The sequence below is a fragment of the Neoarius graeffei genome, chromosome 28, assembly GCF_027579695.1.
Source record: "Neoarius graeffei isolate fNeoGra1 chromosome 28, fNeoGra1.pri, whole genome shotgun sequence".
Lineage (NCBI taxonomy): Eukaryota > Metazoa > Chordata > Actinopteri > Siluriformes > Ariidae > Neoarius > Neoarius graeffei.
In genome coordinates, this window is record NC_083596.1 from 3,960,085 (window position 1) to 3,971,475 (window position 11,391).

An 11,391-nucleotide genomic window follows, 5' to 3' on the forward strand; every position below is an offset into this window, starting at 1 on the left:
TCAATGCAAATTAACACGAAGGGATTTACTAGACCAATTTATATCTGGAACTATTTTCAGCCACAGCACAGGCAAAGCACCGCTGCAGGCGCAAAGACACCGCGCAGCGCCTGAAAACGGGTGCGCAGCGCCTGAAAACCCGCTTTCAGGCACTGCGCGGTGTCTTTGCGCCTTCCTTTTCCTACCTATTCCTTTAATTGCTGCAATTAACTAGTTAATTCTGATTCTATTTCTCCTCTCAGTTATAATCTGTCCTGCTTTTGAAAAGATCCTCTCTGGGGGGACAGATGCTGCCACTATACACATCCTCCGTGCCATCACGTGTGTAAGCCCTGGATAGAGTGCAGCCTTGGTCTCCCACCAGCTTAGTGGGTCTGCGTTTCGCTGTCACCTGGCGGCAGCGCGCAGTGATAAGAAGGGAGAGAAAATAGTGCCAAGCGATTTCGAGGTCTGACTTTTTATTTGACAACGGTTTTGTGATGCAAATATATCACTCTTTTGAACACATACTGTTTTGAGACGAAAAACGTTTTACTTTCGTGACCCCAACAAACTTGCCGGACTACTTTCGTCTGGACCAAAACTGGACAAGAACCGGACTCACAGGATGCTGTCAGGGGTAAGTCAGTGTGTTTGCACGACACTATTGATGGGGATGCCATACAGATTCATGTCAAAAATCCCGAACTATCCCTTTAAATCATCATGTGAATGGCCCATATGGTAATTTACCCACACCCCCCAGCAGGCTACAGTCCTGACAAAAACGAGACAATTTGCAACAAAAAATGTATGCTTTTCCAACAAAACAATCTATTATCTGAAATACTGATTGCATTCTTCAAGATATCAACTTGCACATTATGGAAAAAAACGAAAATCACAAATTTTGAAAAAAAAAAAAAGCTTCTTTTGCGATTTTCTCGGATTCATTTCGGCCGACATGTGTCCCTGGATTCCGTGATCTGACACCTTTCTGTTTGGAGTTTCTTGCAAGTTTTCCTCATGCCTGCATGAGTTTCCTCCAGGTGTTCTGGTTTCCTTCTACAGTCCAAAAACATGTCGATTAGGTCGACTGCCTACTCAATTTCCCATAGGTGTGAATGTGATTATGATTGGTTGTTCATCTCTGTGTTTGCCCTGCGGTAGATTGGTGACCTGCGTCTAATGGATCGTCTCCAGCTTCCCCGTGATCCTCATGGATAAGCTGTATACTGTAGATAATGGATTTATCGATGGATACATTTTCAATTTGAACCTCATGTTAACAAGATGGCCCACATGTGAAAGTGTGTGGGTTTAATAAATCCGAGAGTGCACAGTCAAACAGACAGGGATAATCCAAACATAGAATAATGAGGAGTCAAAACACAAGCAAGGCAATCTTGTTAAAAATCAAACTGTACTCTATGCAATAGGACGTCTTGGCAAGACTTCGCAATGGCTGTGAGGAAACCATGTGAAACTAGATGTAAATAACTAATTTTAGGATGCTGTCATGTCCTCCTGAGGAGGAGTCATGTCACAGTGAGTACTGGGTTAAAATCTAAGGCCTCCTCCCCGCCCCAAAAAAAGAGTAAAAATAATGCCTATTTAAAAGTATCAAAAGCAAAGTCCAGAATCCTTCCTGTGCCAGGACCTGGTCTTCCCAGGCCGTCTCCTGTCCCAGTCCTAATCAGGCCCTTAAGGTGCATTGTGCAGCACCGATCTCCACTTCTCCAGTGCTCAACCTCTCAGCTAATCTACAGCTAGGGTTACAGTGGGGGGGCAGGTTCTCTGGTAACCGCTAGAGTTTGACTTCCCCACTTGCACCTGTATTGCAGTGTGCCTTGTCAGACAGCAGTAGGTACTATTTTTATGATGGTCTTTGGTATGACCCAACTGTGAGTAGAACTCACAATCTCCCAGTTGAGAGGTGGACATGCTAACCATTAAGCCATCTCATGGTACTTGAAAGTATACTGGAAAGTTAAAATGTGACTTAAGAGTCTCATCTCATCTCATTATCTGCAGCAGTTTTATCCTGTTCTACAGGGTCGCAGGCAAGCTGGAGCCTATCCCAGCTGACTACGGGCGAAAGGCGGGGTACACCCTGGACAAGTCGCCAGGTCATCACAGGGCTGACACATAGACACAGACAACCATTCACACTCACATTCACACCTACGCTCAATTTAGAGTCACCAGTTAACCTAACCTGCATGTCTTTGGACTGTGGGGGAAACCGGAGCACCCGGAGGAAACCCACGCGGACACGGGGAGAACATGCAAACTCCACACAGAAAGGCCCTCGCCGGCCACGGGGATCGAACCCGGACCTTCTTGCTGTGAGGCGACAGCGCTAACCACTACACCACCGTGCCACCCCGTGACTTAAGAGTGTAAAGTCAATAATCAGAAGTTAGGGCATGTGTTCTTTTTTTTCCTTCCTTGAAGCAAAATGAAAAACTAAGAGTTGAGGATTAACATGAGCACTGGGAACATGCTAGTTTTCAAACTTTCTGACTTTTTCTGTCAAATTTAACAAAACCCAGTCGCACCACCATCAGGAGATTTTGCATAATAGCCCACTATAATGTCATACTTTAAACACAAGCAAAAAAAAAAAAAAAAGTTAGCAAAATACTACTAATAATAATAATAAGTTCAACTTATATCATGCCTTTCTCACACCCACGGTTGCGTTACAATTACAAAAAAAAAAAAAGTTCACCCAAAGAGGGTCAGGATACACAGTAACTCCAGTGGTGTAGCTGCCAACAATCCCACCAAAAGGTACACGAAGGTATGTCCCACACCGCCTGCACAGCCACCCTGACGCCACCAGGCAACATTGCTCGGAACACTGTGCCATGGATCCACAAAGCAAGCACAGAAGCATCACTGCAAAGAGCACTGGTATGTCCCAAAGCACCTGCACAGCCGCTGTGACGCCACCAGGCAACATCACTCGGAACATCGCGCCAAGCACAGAAGCACCACCGCACTGAGCGCTGGATAACCGCGATGTTAAAAAGAGCAACGAGCTCACCACAGTCCATAGCGAGGAGCACAGACGTCACCCATGGCAGCCCAAGACATGAAGGAAACTGATGCCCAAAGCTGGGTCTGTAACTGCACCACAACCGGTAGACAAAACATTCAAACAAAGAACAAATATTAAATCATATTATCACAAAAAGAAAAACAAAGGAGGGAAAGAAAAATAAAAAGCTCTGGTGATAATCAGCAGCCAAAATGCGCAGTGCATACTCTCAACCAGAAATGAAAAAGAGTGCAAAACAAAACAAGTGTTTTGCAAATGTTTAGCAAACAGCGCAGCTAACAGTTGAAGACATTGATGAAGACTTAACATAAAGTTTTAAGATGTAACTTGTCTTTGTTTAGTTGAGATTCACTCTCGAGTACTTTCAATCTGTTTAAATGACCTAAATGAATGCCTTGTGTAAATAATCCATCAAAGATCATCTTTCAGTGGTTGACCTGCGAGTGATTCGGTTACGATATCGATTTGGTTACTCATTCGGCCCATTGTTTTTGTAATCTTTATCTGTTTTTACAAGTAAGGTGAGAGAGAAACGGCATTTCGATTCTCCTATATGTCCTGGATATATAGTGAATTCATACATGTCAACCTTTGGTCAATCAAACCTGTATAACCAACCTCCAAAATCCATATTTCCCTTATAAAATCCGTATAAGATGCAATTTAAAATAATTTACCTAAAATTTGAATGATAATTAACAATGATATATCCCAGTTACTTTTTATTCAATATTAATAACAAACCTTCAGAATGAATACAAAGCTCCAATGTTTGACAAAAACACAAAGTGTTATCAGCGTAGTTACGAAGGAAATACTTCGTTGTTTGGAGACAGGTTTCACCGAGCGGCTATTATGCACGAGACTTCATATTAGCCACAAAGTCAGAAAAATCTGTTCGTAAAATTACGTTATAATGACCAAATACAATGAAAAGTATTTTTCCAGTCTCACCTGTGAAAGGTAATCCCATGTGATCTTGTTTGGACGGTAAACCTGTTGGTGCAGTTAAACGCAGCACATGAATGAGGCATCTTTATTCTCGGCTACTGTCTAGATGCCGAGACAGTTGAAGAATCTCCACTTTGCCACATCCAATATGGCGGCGAGGATGACGTATGATTCTATGCAGAAGGCGGCGTCTATGTTTGTATGTCTATGACTTCACAGTTGGCGGGATTCTCGCAATGCGGTGTGCGCATGATCAAAAGTGGAGCGAAGTCTCGCTACCACAAGATAACGCGCGATTTCATAAGACTCTTTACTGGCTGTCTGTGGTGTACAGTACGTTTGTAAATGTTATGCGCTCTTTTATCATCGTGGGAATTGATTATAGCTCTAAATAAATATTGAAGTTTTTTTAAAGAATCTGTATAACTTTATTTATACGCCCGTATACTACGTTTATTGAATCAAATCCGTATAAAATACGGACATTCCGTATGGGTTGGCATGCATGTGAATTGACAATAAAAAAAATCTTTGAATCTTGAATCTTAGAGCTAATACTGTATATTAGGAGCAGACTGTGATACCATTCGGATTAAAAAATGCCCTGTTATAAACGCAACACTTAATCAGAGTTCACACAGAGAGAAAATGGAAACAGCAATAGAACAGAATATTTTCCATGTTGTATCACGGACATAAATGTGTCAGATCACAGAATCCAGGGACACATGTTGGGCCGGGGGCATTTTGAGTTATTGACAGATTCAGAAAGTACAGTTTCTAAGCTTTCCAATGATGCCTTCCATGTGGAGATCTGACAATATTTGAAGAATGTGTGGCCTTTTGAAAGTGTATACTTCTTAAAACAGAAAAGGGAGAAAATCGCCCTCAAAGTTTTCCATCTCAGCTACTCTGGGTGCAGGGCGGGCACATAATGGTGCTCATTTGCATGACATTAAGGAAAGCCCTACCCCCTACGAGCTAGCACGATGCTACTTTCATGTAAACAAAGATCACCACGTCAATTTTCCTTCCATGCAAAGTATGCCCAACACAATTATGAAGTACAAAAATAAGTCCTAAAGTATACTTTAACGTTCTGTGGTTGAAAAATTACTCACACCGTTAGAAAGAAAGATAGCACGATGATAACACAACTAACACAACGCTAGTTTCATGTAACCAAACCACAACACTCTCCGTTACATGCAGAAATAACCACATAGCCTTAGATTAATAAACTCACCCCATCAGAAAGAGAAACGTCGCCTTGCACACATCAATGCCTCCGATGGAATATGTAGTCCTAGAACACTTCCTTTTGGTTGGGTTTTTTTGCTAGAAATGGTCATCTCCGATGTAACTACCGTGCGTCTGTTTGCTTCGAGGTGTTTCAGCTCCTCTGCGACCTTTAAATATTATTTAAAGGTGCTGACTGCAAAGTCATGTGAAATTATTATTATTATTATTATTATTTTTTGTAATTGTTCATGGCATTTTCCAATGTCTTGCAATAACAATATCATGTGGATGAAAGGGATGTGATCATTATGATGTCCTGTGGGTCAGTATGGCCATATGGAAACAGGAAACAGCCGAACATGAGGGAGGAGCTTTAACTAATGAGCATAACTATGGAACTGCATCACCAAGATGGCAACACGCTGAAAACATTGTGACTCTGCATCGACCTTGGAGAGTTTTGAGTCGCAGGGATGTACCGGTAATTTATGGATGATGTTTGCGAATAGATCTGTGAAACAAAAGACAAATATTTATATCTTTTCTCTGTTGTTGCTTTTGTGTTCTCATTTCTTTCTCTGTAAGATCAAAACATTGGGTATAAGACTCCATCTTTGCTACCGGGGAGTCGAGCCCATGCATTCTAAGGCTAAGATAGCTAAGCGCTAGCTAGAATGATTTAGTTATCTATCTTGCAGTTGCACTCACTAAGCAGGGTTTCCTTTTCTTTTTCGCTGGAGGGAGAGCCGAGTCCACCATGTTAGCCCATGCTGACTTGTTTTTGTTAAAAGTAGCTCAAACACACCCCATGTTGGTCACATGATATTGTTGCTCGCTTGCTTCGGCGATCTCTGGAATCGTAAAATGTGTGATGCTTTTTTTATCTTACACAGCAGAATGCACAGTTTGTGTGTGTGTGTGTGTGTGTGTGTGTGTGTGTGTGTGTGTGTGTGTGTGTGTGTGAAGCAGCTAAACATCTCGAAACTCCAACAGCAACAGAAATAGAACTTTTTTTTTTCCCAGAATTCAACTTTGCTGTCAGAACCTTTAATTAACCCTTACATCATCCACTTACTGCTTCAATTTATCTCTAAACTTCAAAGAGTTAATGACTTTATCATAACCTTGTGATAATCACAGCTCACTTCTGGTTCATTGCCTCCTGGAGATCACCTGAGGGAGAAATTTAAAGAGATGTTCAATCGTTTTCTGCACAAGAAACACAACTTGGAGAGTCACAGGGTTCAGACAGGTACTAATGAGAGTTTGTGAACCTCTACACTCCGTTCTTGTCCTTTTAAAGCGCGCCGCTAAAACTGCTTTATCAGCTTGCAAGAACCAGCCCATGCTTTTAAATTCTTCAATATTATTAAGAGCGCTGATGTAGTAATGCAGCGATTAGGGCATGTTTGAGGAGTTAAGAGACGAAAAAAAGCCGGCCTTTACAAATGTTCACACTTTATGGCTTCAAAAAATGTTAAAGCCCCTGACCTCGCAAAAAAAAAGGGGGAAGGTCGCGGCAAATGCGTCTTGCCAAGCAACGGGGGCCAAGCAAAATTGATTAAAAGTGGGTGAGTTTTAAAAAAGTCAAAATGTTGAAAAGTGTTCGGATTAACAGCTTTGGTTGTGGAAGTTTCTCTCTTAATCATTATGAAAAAAATGTTTCAAAAAAGTATTTGAGTTTTTTAAAAGGCTAACTTAAAAAAAAAAACCTTTTAAAAGCCATTTAAGATCTACTATCTTCATCTTCATGCCGTTAACTCTAAAAGAAGTTAAATATAAAAATGCTTTCAAAGGAATAAACCACTCCGAGGAAGGAAAATAATCAACAGTGGAGTGGTGTGATGAAGCAGAGTTAATGTTACCACTATGAAGTTGATTATTTTCCTGTAACAGCATGTTCTGAAGTGCTTTATTTCTCAAATGCTGCAGTAATTAGCTCACAATTACACATTATTAACCCTCTGGGGTCGAGAGCTTCTCTGGCAAAGCTCGGCAGGTTTAGAATGAGTAGGTCGTGTATTTAGATAACTATCTTTGTGAGTTTTTATCAGACAAGTGTGATAAACATATGGACAGAAACTTTGTACTTTACACTTTCCTATGTGTCCACTGCCAAATAATATTATCGTTTTTAAGTTACTTAAATTAGATGAAACATAAAACTTATAAGTCACACCAGAGTCGGAGCGCTGAGCACGCAATTACATGTTCATAAAAGACTATTCACATGGTAACGGCATGATAATCATTTTCACTCTTTTGTGGTGGAAACTCCCACCATAAACAGGATAAAATATATCAGCCATAGTTTAGGCTACCTGTTTGGAGGTAAAACTTGTTACGAGATGGCACGCATATTTTTTTTCTTGCGCTTTGGATGATTCAGGGCAGCGCTTCAATTCAATCTTGAGAACTGTGACACTGGCAATGAATGCTGTCATTTTTAACTTTGACTCGATCCAGCCGAAGATCAGCTCGAGTAAGTGTAAATATTTCTTCTATTTCTTATGAACAGGTCGGTTGATATCCGTGTGCTGTAGTGTCATACGCAGGAAAAATAACTGCACAAGTTTCCCAGAGTTAAAAATATTTTCCTCAAAAATAGTTAATTTTGCTTGATTTTGAGTTTAGAGAGTAAAATTTGGAGTTGGAGTGGGAGAAAATTACAGAGTAATTGTGTAAGAGAGTAACAGAGTTGGTTGTGGCTCTGAACTGAGTAAAGAGTTAATTTCAAGACACACTGAATAAAGTCAAATACCAGATAAATGAAGAAGTTGTAAAAAGCAGTTGTAGAAGTGTGTTGGAATGTGAAAAACATGACCGTACCCAGGGTCACCACAGGCTTGATCATCAGGGATAAATACATTTATTAGGCATAAAATTAGCTCATATTTTTAAAGTCTTTATTTTTCTGTAAAGCTGTTTTGTGACAATGTCTGTTGTCAAAAGTGTGACACAAATAAACTGACTTGACTTTGATTTGGGGCGGCACGGTGGTGTAGTGGTTAGCGCTGTCGCCTCACAGCAAGAAGGTCCGGGTTCGAGCCCCGTGGCCGGCGAGGGCCTTTCTGTGCGGAGTTTGCATGTTCTCCCCGTGTCCGCGTGGGTTTCCTCCGGGTGCTCCGGTTTCCCCCACAGTCCAAAGACATGCAGGTTAGGTTAACTGGTGGCTCTAAATTGAGCGTAGGTGTGAATGTGAGTGTGAATGGTTGTCTGTGTCTATGTGTCAGCCCTGTGATGACCTGGCGACTTGTCCAGGGTGTACCCCGCCTTTCGCCCGTAGTCAGCTGGGATAGGCTCCAGCTTGCCTGCGACCCTGTAGAAGGATAAAGCGGCTAGAGATAATGAGATGAGATGAGATGAAAATTAGCTCATATTTTTAAATTCTTTATTTTTCTGTAAAGCTGCTTTGCGACAATGTCTGTTGTCAAAAGTGTGACACAAATAAACTGACTTGACTTTGATTTGGGGCGGCACGGTGGTGTAGTGGTTAGCGCTGTCGCCTCACAGCAAGAAGGTCCGGGTTCGAGCCCCGTGGCCGGCGAGGGCCTTTCTGTGCAGAGTTTGCATGTTCTCCCCGTGTCCGCGTGGGTTTCCTCCGGGTGCTCCGGTTTCCCCCACAGTCCAAAGACATGCAGGTTAGGTTAACTGGTGACTCTAAATTGAGCGTAGGTGTGAATGTGAGTGTGAATGGTTGTCTGTGTCTATGTGTCAGCCCTGTGATGACCTGGCGACTTGTCCAGGGTGAACCCCGCCTTTCGCCCGTAGTCAGCTGGGATAGGCTCCAGCTTGCCTGCGACCCTGTAGAACAGGATAAAGCGGCTACAGATAATGAGATGAGATGAGACTTTGATTTGACGTAGCATAAAATGCTGGTTTTATTGATACAATATAAACTGGTAGCTAAAATCTTTGAGCATAAAATAACCTATTACAAATTTAAACCATGTATGTAATTTTATGTTTTGTTAATGTTAAAATCACCTTCTTGAACCAGTGACAATCAGAACATGAGTTTGAGATCATAAAATTCGAATGAAATAGATTTTTAAAATATTGTTATTTAGCCTATTCATTAATTTATGCAAGCAGCGCTGATGCAAATTGTTACTCTCACTCAGGATCTTTTGACTTTCTTCTTCTCCTTCTTCATTTTCTTCCTCTTCTTCTTCTTCTTATTAATATCCTAATAGTTTTTATGATGCTATTTCTCCCTCAGTTTTCAACCAGTCATCACCACATGAAGAATCTCTCTGGGCTGAATTACATTGCTATGACTTTTGGTGCTGATCTGGATCACTGATCAGAATGATCCATGAAAAACAATTTTTATTCAATCACTTATAACTCTGTCAATTTTCATGATTTTTTTTTCAATCTTTTTATTTTTAATTATTATTTTGTTCAGGGCGATAACCTGGCGACTGTACCCCGCCTCTCGCCCATGGTCAGCTGGGATAGGCTCCAGCTTGCCTGCGACCCTGTAGAACAGGATAAGTGGCTACAGATGATGGATGGATGGATTGTTCAGGGCGGCAGGGTGCAACTTTTCCTTACTAAGCATCATTCACTATCTCTTATCGCTCCGGATCTATAGGGTATGCTGACCAGACGTCCCGGTTTGTACCAGCGAGCAAAAATTGCTGTGACTTTAGTCACAGTCTCTATCTCGTTCTATTTTATTGCTGCATTTTTCTCCTCTTGTATTCCTAAAGACTAATTTCTGCCAACTCTTTGACAGTCCTATATACTGTAATGTTTTGTGTCATACCCATGGCTGTGTATCTACTAAACTCGTCGTCTTTGTTACAGACTGAACCTTTTTTCACCTCCTGCTATGAATCGTGCCGAAGAAGCCAAATTTGTAAAAACCCAGGCATGTTGTAGTGTCCTGTCTCTCTGATAAAGCGCACCTCTGAGTGGTTTGTACTCTGATGACAAACATGAAATGGAGTTAGAGTAAACCGCACAGCATCAGAGTCCAATCACAGTGAGAGGGCAGTTCACATACGCACAGTAAAATGGGTTTATTGAGAAATAGGGCTATAACAGGACACAAAAGCCTCAGTTTACACAGAAAAGTTAATGGCTTCAAACCAAGGAGTTGTTCTACACTACCGTTCAGATGTTTGGGGTCACCCAGACAATTTTGTGTTTTCCATGAGAAGTCACACTTTTATTTACCACCATAAGTTATAAAATGAATAGAAAATATAGTCGAGACATTTTTCTGGGCATTTTGAGCATTTAATCGACCCCACAAATGTGATGCTCCAGAAACTCAATCTGCTCAAAGGAAGGTCAGTTTTATAGCTTCTCTAAAGAGCTCAACTGTTTTCAGCTGTGCTAACATGATTGTACAAGGGTTTTCTAATCATCCATTAGCCTTCTGAGGCAATGAGCAAACACATTGTACCATTAGAACACCAGAGTGAGAGTTGCTGGAAATGGGCCTCTATACACCTATGGAGATATTGCACCAAAAACCACACATTTGCAGCTAGAATAGTCATTTAGCACATTAGCAATGTATAGAGTGGATTTCTGATTAGTTTAAAGTGATCTTCATTGAAAAGAACAGTGCTTTTCTTTCCAAAATAAGGACATTTCAAAGTGACCCCAAACTTTTGAACGGTAGTGTAGTTCTGATTTTCATCCTTCATTAATCATAAGTTGTCCTTATTAACTAATCAGATGATTGCCATTAAAATCATAACATTATCTTGCTGCTGAACATCTGCACTGTTTTTAAATACATTTATATATGTATGAGGCATTTTTTGTTTTTTTGTTTTTTGTTGCTCCAGTAGAATTTGGCTCCAAGACAAGTCTGATTCTTAAACCCTGTCTAACACCTCTGTGACAAATAAAAACAAAAGAACAAACACAACACGGCTAAATTATTCAACACATTAGACGAGAGCTGGCTTAATAGATAAAGGGTAAGTAATAAACGAGGCCCATGGGGGGGGGGGGGGGGGGGGGTTCAGCAGGACATGCAGTTAATTCACAGTCAATACTGACACTGGACATCATTTAGCAACCTTTTCTTATTTGCTCAGGAAACAAAAGGTTACACCTGATTTTCCAAATAATCACATGCACATTTTTAATAAGCACCGATCAGCTTACCAGGTGCGATCATGACA